Genomic DNA, 15,236 nt, shown 5'->3' with positions numbered 1-15,236 from the left:
TAGCATCTTGGAATCTAACATCGAAATCAAGACTGGGGCCGAACAGCATATTTCAGTTCAGCACCAAAAAATGATAAACTATCAAATTTGCGGTGAACAGATGTGGGATTAAGGCCAGCACCAGGCGAGGAGCTGAGGTGCCAAAATGGTTCTAACACTGCTGTCCTAGGACCGTCCCTAAAGGGACCTGGCTCTCGTTACAACAGGACAAAATGATGAACCGCTTCCTCGCCCCTCACACCCGGGTTGATCAGAGGATCCTACTCTCAATCAGAATAACACATAAATAGACAGCCCTTGGTGTCACTACCTTTGGAGCTTTTTAGTTGACTGTGCCGATTCAGATCAAGTTACACTTTCCGGATCTCATTAGTACAGGGAGGACAGTGTCTGAGTTATGTGTGAAGCCATGGGCCGTCGGGCTAATTATGGAATTCCATTTTTAACAGTGCAGCTGAAACTGGATGAGTGGATCTGCAGTCTTTTCAAACTATGTAACCTATAAGAATAGCTTCCCATGATGCACCACCCCCTCTTGTTCTGCACTATTTGCCCTACAGCAGGTTTTGGTACCCTGGTTAAAAAAAAGAAAATTCATACACTAATTAGATTCCCTGTTCATAAATGTCCATTCCTGTCATGACCACACTGGCGGTTAGCGAACACAACAAAAATAGTGAGTGAAAAATAATTACTTACAGCCTTTGCTAATTGGTATGGTCTCCCCTTTGCTCTGTCTTTCCTTGGAGGTGGTTCACTGCAAACATAAACAGAATAGGACACACATTAATGCTGCAATGGAACAACTGTGGACAGAGCTTGCTTTTCTGACGCACACATAGAGGAGCCGGGGGGTTGGGGGGTGTTTGGGGCAGTGCAATTTAAATTCACTGGTGTGCCCTGATACCGCTTTCTGAATGGCAAATCCCATTTTCCCATGAGGCAATCCATCTGCCGAGAAAGACAGGAATACGACGTACAGTAAACACACACAAAGAGGAGAGGACTTCCTCCCCCATTGGCTATGCATGAAAGTAGGCCAGAGCAGCGCAATACAAAAATCACATGACAATGTGTAGGCCACTCCCATAAAGACCATTTGCTGCTGTCATGGGGTTGAGAAGGAAGCCTTACACTGTAAATCAAACTGTTTTGCCTGATTGAATATTACTACATACTGGGAACACCATCTGACGGCACTCTACAGAAGCTTCCTACAACTTGTCTGTTGTGCTGAGAGTCTAAAATGTCTTGAGAGTGTTGGGGTTGTCCCAGATTATTACATTTGTGTTGCCTTTTAATCTGAAAGCTCAATTAAGGGTGTTTTGAATTACAACTACATCATGGCCTAGGGGCAAGTTTTAAAGTGGCCCGCTATAATGTTATTAATTAACTTGAGTCTAAATAAAACGGATTTAAGAAGTAAAGAATCAATTACGATGTGTCCATGTCCACAATAAGACCTCAGCAAAGATGTGTGCATAAATGAAATGTAAAAAGGAAGTAGGTTTGCGCTCTGGAGGATTATGTTTTAATGGTAATGGAGAAGGGTAATTAAAACTCACTGATTTTTTTGTGTTTTCTCAAATTTATTAAATGTGGGCTGATTTAACTTTTAGACGACCACTCAGTGTTACACTGCAATACATGTCGCGTTAAATGTCAGTCTCCATTATAAACTGTGTGAGTCTCATTTAAACGACGCATCCTATGAAATAAAGCGAGGGACATTTAAAATAACCCTTTTAAAGGCCATTTGCTCGATGAGCGCTTGGAACATACCGCGCAATTCTTTCCAAATATTCCAAAAATGACTCAAATCATTGCCAAGCTCCCGCTGAAAATGCACGTTGAATGATAATTTCGACTTTTAATAATCACTTTTAAAACTGTTCATTATCAAAGACGATCGTTTCCGAATTGTTAATGAAACAAAATAACCCCGAGGTGGCAAGTCGTCACCGCTTTCTCGAAAGGTTTGATTTCTGCAGGAGCACACTAAACCCATATGCTTGGAAGTGAGATTAATTTATTTCAGTCTTCTGTATGGCACAAATATTTATTCTAAAATGCGTTTTTGTCACACTAGACATTTTGACATTTCTCCCGCTCATTTTCCGAGCTGCTATAGTTAATTTTTCAATGTCCTAGTAAGGCGAAGGTCGGATATGAGGATTAGTCGAGTGCTGGGTTTCAGCTGTAAGAGGACCACCAACCACAGTTGGCTAAAAAGCCATGACAACAGATTACTGACAAAAACCCGAATGGCAGCTGTGCCACTAACGTCAATATAAATTATGAATGCGCGCTGATTTTGAGTCTGGTGATGGCTTTTAAAATGTTAAGACTTCACGGAGCAGCCGTACACAACGAGCTTTGAAGGTGACGGGTGGTATACCGAAATCAGCCACTCTGCATAATACAGTGAATACTGTGATAAAGGATTCTGGTTTAAACCGAGAGGTTCAATCGCTGTCGGTCGTTTCCGACGGGTAGTTTAAGGCATTTTATTCTAAGTAACCCACTCCGTCACGTTTGGTTCAACGGTCTATTACGCCGCGTAAAGCAGATAAGGTTAGAAGTGCCACAGATAGAGGCAAGCTACTCTAAAAAAACGCGTTAAATAAAGCATGCGCTGCAGTTGCTTGTGGAATCAAAAATGTGCTTGAGCTAGGGTCATGATGCAAGGATTTCACTACTATTTGCACAGCACGACGGAAGACGCTGTCACTTTTCATTTTTCCAAGTCCTAGAATGCGTTTTGCAAACCGCACCACAAACCGCTACATTAATTCCCACCAATTTACTTTAATTTACCTCAATTTATGCTACATTGCTGTCCAAGTAGCATGGCGTTAAATTAATCATTGGATATCTTGCTTCACCAGTCAATCAAAATTGTTGCCTTTAAGCGTGGTATGTCTCCTTCCACCTTGACAATGTCTTTCTCAAATACATTTATTGTCCTGAAACGCAATCATTGCACTATAGCAACATTGCCAGCGCGGACAATTATCCAATAAAATGGTACGAGACCCCTAAGGATTTATCTAGTTATTGTAAATTTATTGTTTTGCATTATGGTAAACTGTCAAATAAAGTTATAAGATAAAGTCACTCACCCATTAAATCAAAATGTAGTTTCTTATCGATTTGAAGCCAATAGTCCACCTCGCGCTCGCTAGCGCTTTCAAGTGCGTCGTTTGCGCTTGCAAGCCGACATCTGATGATGCGGACCAACGGAAAATCGCGTAGTATCTGGTGGTTGTATGTACTGACGAATCATCTCCAACAATCTCAGTGCCTTTTCATTGCCAGCGCAAGAACTTAACCACTGTGTGCTGGCGCTGGAGACACGCAACTAAGGCATTGCTACTGTACATTAATGAAATGCATTTTCCGTGTACGTGAAAAAAACATGTATACGCAGTAAAACGATACTAGAGGTATGGTCCATTTAGTCGCTGAATTTAGGCTAAGTCCCCTGTCGTCACGTATGGAATTATTTGGGAATTAAACCGTAAACGGCGCGTATAAATGAATGGGCGCTCTCATCAACTGATGAGATGGTTCTCATCCTCATTAAAACAGATGCCATAGGATATAATGCATAACCCCTCTCGTCTTGTTTCTTCTCTTTGTTGATCTTTTTCTGCAATTGTTTTGACAGCGTAATTGTGAGTACTTATTTAGAGTGTGTTATTATATATTCTTGCTGTAGCATGTAAATGCTTCCAGTAGTTACTCACTCAGATTTAACCAAATTGTAAGCGCCTTTGTCTTTGTTCTCGGCATTTCAATGTGTCAGTGAGGACGGTTTATTAAACGCGGAATGGCAAGCAAGCATCCGGAAAAGGCTGCTCAAACTGTATCGCAGCCTGTATAAACTGATAGTGCTGCATATTGTGTTGACATTTACGTATGTAGCAGCGCCGATTTGTATTTCCCGTTTAAAATTCTCTGTCTGGACTGCTATAGCAACGTTGAATCTCATCACTTTCAAGGCACCGCGTGCTACTTTGCAAAGTCTAGATATTGCAAAGTCTTGCAACGCCATTGTGTGACTGGCCGCACGTTTGTGTCGATAAAAATTTCTCCATAATTTCTCCATACCTAATTCCACAAATCAACTGCCCACACAGCACTGAGAAGCCGGTAAAAGAACATAAACATACGAACTGACTATACAGTAAATATACTTGCCTCTTTGGGGTTTGCATCAAATGTTACGCTTGGATATATTTAGCCTAACTCATAGCAAAACTGTCAGTGCACATCACGCGCACTTTAAAGTATGATGTCCGTATTAGCACAACGCATAATTTCTGCTTTTCCAGGGCCTTAAGACCCAAAGCCTATCAACCATTCCAACACCACGTAGATGTCAGCCTGCAACATTCCATTACAGAAAAATTGATTGTTAATCCCATCCCCATAACTGCAAAAGTAAAATCTACCTGAGGCCAGAACAGCTAATTTTTTTCTGAAAAAGTTTTTGTGCGTTTGTGTCAACAGAAAATCCTCTGTTCGTGTTTATCTGTGTAAAATAGTTCCTCCTCTTTAGTGTCCATGAGCATTACTGGGCATTGGCAGCCAGAAGTTACAGCTCTCTACGAATATCCCAAACTTACAATATAATAACCCAAAAGGCTAGAGCATTTGCCTCTGGTGATGGATACAGTAATGGGATCTTGCTTCTAAATCAGAAATCCCAGAGCCACTATGCTATATGGACAGCATTATTAGTCGCCTGTAATGTCTTCAGGACGTGACTCTGAGAAATGGTCAAACTGGGCCCAGCACTAGTTGCAGTAGAAAAGAGTATCTCTCTCACGTACCTCATAAAACAATGAGATTAGACAGATACATTATGCTCTATTTATGTGCCCACATGAAGGCCACACATTAGGTAGACACTGTCCCACCAAACCCTCTACATACAATCAGCGGGAAAGAAACAGCAAGTAGACAAAAACACAATGCCATGGTAAGAACTTGTGAATGAGGCATCTATATCTCCAAGTCTGGAGACCTACGAACACAAACAACAGGGAACAATAGAATTCTTATGGCGTATCTTTTATCTATTATGTTATATTTTACCACAAGTCAGCCATGGATATCATTAAATTAGCAGTTAGATGACCCACAGGTAGTGAGTAATTAATCGGAGCTCACTGACTGGGAACATCCACCATTATTCTAAGCAAACAAGGCACTGGAATCCATTCATCCTGATTGAAGTCTTGGGTGTTTGCCAAAGGTAGTCATCAGCAGGCAGAGCTTTGGCTTGTGGAGTTTCCACCCTGACCTCAGATTTTTGTAAAAATAATACTACTCAAAATGGTGCCCATTGCTTGGTGTTCAGCGTTAAAAAGAAGGTATTAGGAGTAGGTTAGTTTCTGGTATTGGGGCTGTACTTATATAGCTATCATTTCTGGCCACAGAAAGCAGAATGAGCAACAATCCTGTGCTCCACCCACCTTGGACAAATCAAAGCCTTCCAAACTGCTGGAATTTACCAGTATGGGAGCTACATTGGATGTCAATTTGGATGAGTCCACTTCTTAAACATCACTATCAATCTAAATCAAATTAAATACATACTTATGTGGGTCAAATAAATCAGTTTCAAACAGGCTTGAGCCCACAAGATGAATATCAAACCTATCGCTTGTGATCGGGGATGTTAAGAAATTGAAAAAAGGTCCTCTGAATTCTTGTTTCTCACAGAGACACATGAAAAGCAGAATTCCTGGGATGGCTGAGGACCTGGACACTGCTTACTACTGCATGAGCTTAACAGCAGGAGTCACATAGCCTCAGCGGAGCACATGCAGAGTGGTCTGCAAGAGCTTCATTCAAGCCCAGGCATTGAAGTAAAAAATAATCTCACAGGGTATTCATCTTCTACTTCAAGAAATTACTTGTGAGGTGGCCCTAGACTGTAGCTCACTGCAAATCCCAAAGATGAAATTATATCCTGTCAAACACCATCTGGGAAGATTGTACAGTTATTTTATAAGGTTTAGTTCCACAGAAGCTGAAATGGGGGGAGAAAAAGATTAGATATTGCCATTTCTTTTGATATTATTATTATTATTATTAGTATTAGTATTAGTATTAGTATTATAAGACAATGATGTGAGCAGTGTTCCTATAGTGGGTCCTGGTGAGGCTTTCAGTTTGTTTTCAGTTGGCAGCCTCTCAAGTCTAAATCGGAATCAATCCGCTATTTACGACTGCAGCATCATTTTTTCACAAGCCGCTTTCCAGCTCTTTTGTGACATCATGCGTTACACAAGAAGCCACCTTCTTCCCGCTCTTTTTCTTTCTTGTGCGTTTGATTCACAGCCTCACACTGACACAAAGGGTAATTATGGTTTACATGACTCAAGCTCACATTTTAGAACAAAAAACTGAAAACCCAGACCTTTCAAAAGTGCGGGTGATGTGAAAGAGAGCATTATCGCCTGTGACTAAACTTAGGTTAATGACTAAGTGCTGGCATTTAGTACAGAAGGCAAGGCACCTGGCATTCGTGACATATTACTGTGCCAACCAGCTGAGATACCACTGAGAATCGCCCTTTACCGAAAGTACATGTTTACCGGTGCTTATAGAGATGCTAAAACTCTAAAGTAACAATCTTTCAGATCTGATGCTCATATGGTGAAGAGATGTGCTCAGGTTATGACATATGGGTGAAAAAAATCAAGTATTGTGATTCATGATATTGCAGAAAATTGGCAATAATTTCCTGATTCAAAGAGAATAGAAACCTGGCCCAAGCATGTTTGAGATGTTACTGGTTTTTGTTCCACCCACAATTAATTAACTACATATTAAGATAAATTAATGCAGGTGACAATGTGTTCATTTTCTTCTGTATTTTAGTATTCAAAGCAAACTAGAATGCCTGTGGGATAGTCTTCACCTACTTTACCATTAATGTTCATGCTGTAGAATGAATGAATGATGGATTGCTCACTTTGCTCGTGATGGGGGACGAGGAGGCAGCCAAAGAGACTGTTAGTGTTAGCTTCTGCTAGGGCATAGTTATCTCCAAGCACATGGGATTAAGTCAAAAATGTCCATGTTTTACCATTATATTGGAGTCGGTTGTGTTTGTGTCCTTTTCAATTTAAAGCGCATCAGCTGAGGCGTCCTGCTCATTTGGAAACACTGGCAAAATCAGTGATAAAACGGACAGATGGGATTCTTCCTGCTAACAGCCTCTTAAAGGACACATTACTCATCCTTTAGTTTGTCACCTCCTTCCCAGACTCCCTTTCTTCAGCCCATAGAACTAATTTATTCTTCCCTCAGTTCTGAAACCTTCTCTCCCCTGACACAATTTCCTAACTGAAGGGGGGATATTTACCATGATGGCTTTTATCATGCAAACATTGGACGTTTATTCAGTTCCCCAGGACCCAGGTTTGAATGTCACCAGTGATATAAAGATGGGTTTTGATGGTTGTCTATATAATATGTTAAATCCCCTTTGTCGTAGAGTTATCCAGGAGTTTGCTTCCAAGACAGTACTGGTGAAGATAAATATCCAAACGAATATGTACATAAAACACAGAGGCAAGTTGAAGTCTGTCGTTAGAGTTTGAGGAGTACTCTGTGCTAGCTCCTGGCTTCAACTCCCATTGACACCTCTGTGAATCAATGCGTATCTTTTTCTTTCTGAACTCACTGCTTGTGTCATACTGATCACACTTGAGGTTTCTGTAGTTATAGAGGTGGGGTGTAGAATCACAACAGTATCAGTGCCAGAAATGGAATTGATTTACTGTGGGATCCCACCAGGAGGGGGGTCCTCAATCATAAATTTGGCACTATGTCAGTTACACTTTCAATATTATCTGTCTAACATATAAGAGCTACAACGCAATACAAATACAGCTGCTAATAATTGTAACTGGTTAGTAAAGTAAGCATTGGTGTAGTGCAATGCTAGAGTTCTCTAACTGGCTGTTTGGGCAAGAAAGAGGATGTAAGGGGATAGACTGTCCAGAGGTGACACAGAGATGTAAATAGATGGAAATATAACTGCTTATTCCCAAAAGAATATTGGGTAAAACAATGCAATCCTGCCAGTAAATGGCTCGTATACAGAAGTTAAAACGATATTTGACACCTTGTGTGACCTGTGTTGCAATTTCTATATAACAGTGGTGGCATTAGTGACAGTTCAAGTAACATGCAGACTAATTGAAAATGCTTTTGGAAAGGTGCGACACGTTTTCCAAAAATTTCTATTCGCATGACAATTTGATCAAAAAACATTCATCCATGTGGCAGCTAATGAGCTGGAGCTTGCAAACTGGCTTTCTGAAGATTTCTGAAGCTTTCTGAACTGTTATACTGGAGATATTGAAGAATTTTCAAATAGCTGTGTGGAGGTGGTTGCTGTCTGCTGGAAATGCTGAGGTAGATTGGCAATTTCTAAGTGACTGTCAGGATACTGCAGATTGTTAACTGAATGGAAAAAGGCAGTAGTTTTAGGCCAAACCTTACTAGCTTGCTGTATAGTTATGGAAGCTGCTAAGTTTGAAATGGAGTTCATGGAGGCTGCAGCTTGTTAATACATTGTTTGGAGATAGCTAAACACTTTCCTGTTATTTCAGCATGTGCCACAATGGTGAGTGACATGGCTAAGAATACTGACTTCATCATTTATTGAACCAATACACCAAAGCTGTGCATGGCTGTGCATTTTATTTCTGGTGGTATACACCACTAGTGTGCTAGCTGGCTAGCCACCTGTGCAGGCTGGAAGCACATTGTTTATATAAAAGTATTTTTGTTGTTGAATAAAGGCTATATTCACCCAAGAATCATATGTAGAGATTGTGAGGACAAAGAATACCATTCTTAACCAGTTAGATAAATAGCTAATTAGCACAATACAGTATGAATACTTACCATATAGATAGGTAAAACAATAATCACTTATAAAAAAAAGTCCTTTTACTCAACAGATACCAACATTTTAAGTTGCAAGTCAAATGAAATTAAAATAAATGTAGAATCTTAATGAATGGAGGTTTAAATCCAACCTTGCACTCTACACCCTACTCAAACGATATCTGCTGAGCTGCAAACCAATCAAAGTACTGAGGGAAAGTTGTGGTAAATGCTGCAATTTTATTGGCTAGGTGGTGATAAGTCATCCATCTTAAGCATGAAAGTAGTATGTTTTGATGTGTGTAAGACAAAGAAAGAGCTGTGTGCACCCCAGACACCTTATATCAGCTCAGAGACAGCAATTATCTGACTTTCAAGGGGCAAGTGTTGCTAAATTCAATTAAGAAATAGCAATTCAAACCAGAGCGTAGATTCGGTTCCACTCCCAGAACTGCATTCTTGTATACTCCAGCCCACTTCCATTGGGTTATACTGCAGTATATATGGGGATGTATGATGTTCACTCTTGGTATGAGCAACCGTTGGAATCAGCAGCAAAAGAATTGGGATTAAAGTATTTGTCACGCCTAGTGGCTCGTGACCATTTTCTCTTTAACCGCAAACAATGCCAAAAGATGACTTTCACTCATTCACAACTGACAACATGCAAATGAAGTGATAATTACATACTGTCCTATTTAGAGAAGCGAAGCGATCCGGTCCTTAACAATGGGATGCGAAAACATTTACGTCGTGGGCTAATTTTCGCAAGGCAGATGGGGGGACAATGAAGCAGACACAAACAAACAAACAGAACCAGCCCACTCATCCAGATTCGGATAATAAACCAGACTCAGGTTCGGGCCCAGTGGATTCCTGAGAGGAGCAGAATTTCAATAATGGGTCTTTGAGCATTCATGCGTGCTTTGTGTTTCTCTCTGTGCCATTTGCTCTTCTAAAAGAAAAGAGGAAAAAAAGAAGCATGCATAAACCATAAATTCATCTCCGCCAGTGTGCCTACATAATAACAAAGCGATAAAGTGCCAGCTCACAGCCTGAGAGAGAGTGGCTTTTCAGACGCTGGGGTAACTCATGATAGAATAATGATCTGGGGGAAAAAAGTCAATGCAGCCTTGAATTTTCTGCAATGATACATTTCAATGGACTGGGTATGAAAAAAAAAGAAAGTCTGTACATTTTGCTCTGTACTGATGGTGATGGCAATTAAGGGCCGAGTTTCCCAGGGTAGTGACCACACTCTTGGCACTTTTATGTTATGTTGCCATGTGGTTAGGGTGTGCCCCATAACTCAAGAGGATGTGGGTTCATGTTCATGTTTAGCCGCGCCAGATAGCACCCACTGCCTCCCTGGCACTCTGCATTAAAAGAGATGGACTGAAGTTAATGGTCCTGTCCAATGGATGGACTTGTACAGCACGTCTCACTGCTTCGCACCGTAAAAATCGGGATGTGCCCTGATCCTTATGAGTCACATTGGCTTGAACACGGCTTCCATTATGGAGAGTGAGATGGACCAAGGCAGGAGGGATGGTGCTGAAAGGGCAAATGCTTAATTATTGCTTGTGACTGTCCGAATGGCTGACAAAGACAGGGCTCTCCAGCTACAATGGAGACCTTTATAATTGACTTTCTGTATGAGTCAATGGGAGGAAGGTGATAAGGATGGCTCCTAACAAGACAGCGAACCTTGAGCCATCAGGCTCATTCTTCACCTTCCTGTCAAATTAAAAGTCCTATGACACGAGTTCTTGAGGTCATTAACATTTGAAGCAGTTCCAATGCTTCCAGCCCCAAGAAAGTCAAGTTTCTTGCATGCCTGAAAAATCAAAGCTGGTATCACTACAGCAGGTGTCATTATTTGCCTTTCACAAGCAAAAGATTTTACTATTTTGTATTCAATTGATAGCTTTAATCTTTAGTCAACAAGTAAGACTTAAAAGAGATATAGTCCAAATATACAATTGTGGAGAATACAGTCCATTTTCTTGACATTACCCTGAATCAGGCACAGAAAAGCACCATGGGGTCTCTTTGATGAAGAATAAACATACAAAGTATTATTATTATTTTTGAGAATACAGAAAATATTGAAAACATTCATGCATCGGTTGCTGAATTTTGCAAATTACCGAGGAGGAGGTTGTTAATGTCACTGCCATTCTTAGATCTTTCATAAGACCAGCAACAAACGCTTTCTCTTCTATGCTCCAGGCCAAGGTGATTTCATGTTTGAAAATAAACACCTTTTCCCCTAGGTGCATACATTAAATAGCTGCTGATCCCAAAATAGTCCTCAGTTCTCAAGGGGAAGTAAGTCTAATTTTGACTTCTAATAATATTTTGATGAAAATAAGCAATGGCAGAGCAGGCCTTAAAGAACATTTAATGTAACAGCACTCAGGTTAGTTTGCATGTAGGATGGCAGGAAACTGGGAAGAGAAATGGAAAATGCTAGTGATTATTCAAAGAGGGTGGGGCACTGTTGTAGCATTGAGCAAGGCTTTTAACCTTCACCTGCCCCAGTAAATTTGTACCGTTGTGCATCATAGAGATCATATATTACTAGTAAGCTATATAACCCACACTGGATAACTGCAAAGACAGCGTAATTCCAAACCGATCTGTGAACGGGCCTTTATGGCTGACCTCACCACTACATGCCCCTTTCAAAAGATGTGTCATAAAAAAGTGGTCTGAGGGGCACAAGCTGAGCCATTGTCAGGAAGATCACCACCACTCTGGAAGACCACACTGTCAGACTTGCATCAGAGCTTCAGGTGTCAAGGAAACCACGGCTGTGTGTGGCTGGGCTGTGGTATCTATCATTTCTTTCACCCTGGGGACCGCATTTTAATTTAGAACTCTGAAAGTCATCAAAACAGACAGGAGGAAGCAACCGTGTACTGTGATGTTTCTCTCTCATTCTGGTCAGGGGGGAATAACAGTTATCCTCAATGCAGCAGGAGAGCATTTCTGACGCATATACAGTGAGGACAGAGCTCCCTCCCCGAGTGTTACCCTTGTGCATGAAGGTTCACTTTTTAGCAAGACTATGACCCTCATTGATTTTACAACTACTACTACTACAACTACTACTGGTGTTTAGTTATCTGATTGATTTTTCTATACATAAGGTCAGCTCCATGATAAACCATAGGCATCAACCCTGAAAGAAAAAATAAATGAATAAAACAAAACATAACAACTCTCAGTCAAAAAAGTATCTACTCTATTCAAAATGCAGTGCAAATTTTCTGTTTTGATATACAGTATTAGGATGCTAGCCACCAAAGAAGTCAGAAGGTGCATTAATTGCTTTCTGGGATAACAGCTACGAATCTCCTTCCCACTGAAAAACATATAGCTTAAAACCCTGTGTGGCCTCCTTAAGTTAGGATTCACCTGCACTGCATTATCACTGAAAACCCTTAAAAACGTCAGGTATATTGAAATATAAAATTCAATATATGAGAAAAATATGATTCATACATTCATATATGCATGAATAAAATGTAACTGTGTATTGTAAAGTGTATGTGTAATGTATGTGGAATGGTAAATACCTCCATTTGCTAAGGACAGTAGAATTTGCATTAAATTGCATATAAATGTGCCAGTAACTATCAACCTTATTAACCTTTTGAAATACCTGAGATATATTTTAACTTATATAGAATATACTCTTTATTTTCTGATTGTCTAAATTATTTACTATATATTGAATTACCTTTTCCAGAGGTAAGCAGCTGTAAGGTGATGCGGAAAGGTCCAGTATAGTATGAGTGATATTGAAATCCTAAGCATGTTTCAGCACTTAAAGCTAGTGCTTGTATAGGGCAGTCAAGCAACCACAGTCAAAATGGGAGGCAATTAGGAGAGAGAACACTGCCTGGATGTTACAACTAAATTCACCAAACACACAACACAACAGGATGGCACTCATTTGAGAGCAAGTTTGCCGGCTACTATGAATGTTATCAAACACCTTCTCTTTCTTATTTCACTGAGGTGTTTTTCTCCTGACCCTGTGTGCATCTATTTTGCATCTGTTGCAAAACATTCATCAAATAATTCATACAGAAAAAGCAAACAGACCTTCTTGTTTCTACATCTTCATTTAAGTATGCATGCTTAGGATGGATGCTCTTAAGCATTTTGAGCTATATAGCACATTTTTTCACACAGTTAAAGACTCCGTATTTTGAAAATTCAATTCTAGTTCACATAATACATATACCAACACACTTGTCCACAATTCAAGCATCCGAGCACATTTGTCTACAAAGGGGATCTTATGTGACCTTATTTTTGGATCCGTCAGCACTGATTGAACTGATCAAGCAAGGAGAGAAGACCTTTGGTGAATGCAGCTATTGCCATTTTCCCTCACAATGGGCTGACATTTCTAGTTTGATCCAACCTTGGTTTGTCAGGAGGTGTGTGAATTATGTATGGAACATAAACCAGCTGTCAATGTTTCATAGTGTGGTAGAAATTGCATATAGTAAACATGTTCATCCTTCCTTACCACAAATCATACATCAAAATGCTCACCTTGCTAAACTGTCTCTAATGCATCAAGAAAACCACAGACTGCAAACCATTCTCAATGCCAGATATAGTTCTTCTTTAATGATGTCTATCACAGTAAGCTTCAACATGAACCCAAGTTCAGCAATATTGGCTTTAACCCTTTGCAATACAATGTGTCACAACATTGGTCCTATTAATGTACATATTAATGTACATATTTGTGTATGTGTTTAACTTGTACTGTTAAACAGATTAACTACTGCAGCCGCTGCAACAGAACCTGTGTTACCAGAAGCACACTAACCAGTCATGTGCTTACAGTAAACTTGTACAGCCACCTTCCTTAACATTTTCAGCAGCAAGAGTTCTTATGTCTGATGTTATTGTACAATTATACTTAGTAAAATAACAAGGGAACATAATGGCTGTAGGTATATGGACAATGTTTTGACAAAACAACTTCTTCAGCAGCATTTGAGCAAGGAGACCCAGGGCATGATCACAAACCGGGTTACAGAGCTGTAGGAAAATTTCCTATCCTATCTGCAATGTAGGAACCAGGAAGATGTGTGATGGTGCTACTGAAATTCTGTGCCCCTGTCTTCAAAATCTCAGTTGTCTTTGTGCTCTAGGGATTCCAAAGTGCAGTCCTCACAAAGACTATTTGGTTGCCTGCATGTTTTAATTATACACTTCCAACTTTGATTACAGCTAAGTGCTGTCCATGTAACCTTTACGTGACCCATGTAAAATGTTACTCCACCTTTCATGTTCCTAATTAAATGTCAGGAGAGTCCACAGGGAGGCGGGAGGGCTTTCATGGGCTTTGAGGGGTCGTGTAGAAAATGATCCCTCTCCCAAACCTGTTGGCCTTGGTGGGCCAGATTCACTCATGTAACAATATTATGAGACCCCTATTTGAGGTAGATAGCCAGCCCCAGTAGATTCATCAGAGTCTTGTGTGTTGTTCAAAATGAGAGGTGAGTTGAAAAGGCAGTCTCCCTGATGCCCATCTTTCCTGATCCATCCCATTCAAAACATCTCACTGTGTGCATAATCTCATTATATATATTAATTACCGCGCCCCACATGCAAAGGCCTAAACCCCCATTAATTCAATGGAAATGTCTTTTATGTGATTTGTTTTGCATACTATATCAATTAAGGCAGCACATGCTTACAACAACAAAGAGTTCAGTTAGGCCAAGAAGACACATTCCCTGATGGATGTAATGATTTGAATAATGCAAAGGCACCCACCAATTGCACTCAGTGTATAAGATCACACAGGCACGTGCATAACCCATTTATATAGCTTCAGATCTATGGTGCTGAACATAGTGAAACATGTGAAGTTGTGGTTAGAGAAAGAATTCTATTGTGGTTAGAAAAGGAATTCAGCTTTCCATAAATGTTTATTGTACTTGTAAAAGAAGGTTTAGTGAATGGAAATCCATGACAGTGAGAACAGATTCATAATCTTACAGGCCTTTCTGATTACACCCCTCCCCCCCATGTGGTCTCAATACATGGGTTATCATCAGAGGTGGACACCCCGCCTCAGAAAGTAAAAGTCCTGCCACGTATTTGTTCCACCCATGCACTACACCAGCTGAATTTAATTAGCACAACTCTTCATCCAGGTAGAGGAACTAATTAGTGAAAACACCTTGTTTAGTGAATGGCTAGAACAAATACATGGTAGGACTTTTACTTTCTGAAGCCGGGGTGTCCACCTCTGGTTATCATATTATATTATATTT

General features: G+C 40.2%; 1 protein-coding gene across 3 annotated transcripts in view; it reads right to left on the bottom strand.

Moving 5' to 3' along the window:
* The window catches only part of LOC118770553 (synaptotagmin-1), a 191,405-nt gene that overhangs the window by 123,303 nt on the left and 52,866 nt on the right, over positions 1-15,236 (bottom strand). For 2 of the 3 annotated variants that reach the window (XM_036518294.1, XM_036518298.1), the window contains exon 2: positions 700-757. The gene's annotated coding sequence lies outside the window, so the exon portion shown is untranslated. Of the gene's footprint in view, positions 1-699; positions 758-3,122; positions 3,246-15,236 lie in introns of those variants that run through there. The other variant, XM_036518295.1, reaches the window with a different exon arrangement.

The sequence above is a fragment of the Megalops cyprinoides genome, chromosome 23, assembly GCF_013368585.1.
Source record: "Megalops cyprinoides isolate fMegCyp1 chromosome 23, fMegCyp1.pri, whole genome shotgun sequence".
NCBI lineage: Eukaryota > Metazoa > Chordata > Actinopteri > Elopiformes > Megalopidae > Megalops > Megalops cyprinoides.
The sequence above is the reverse complement of the archived record's forward strand: the minus strand, read 5'-3'. Positions and strand labels throughout refer to the sequence as shown.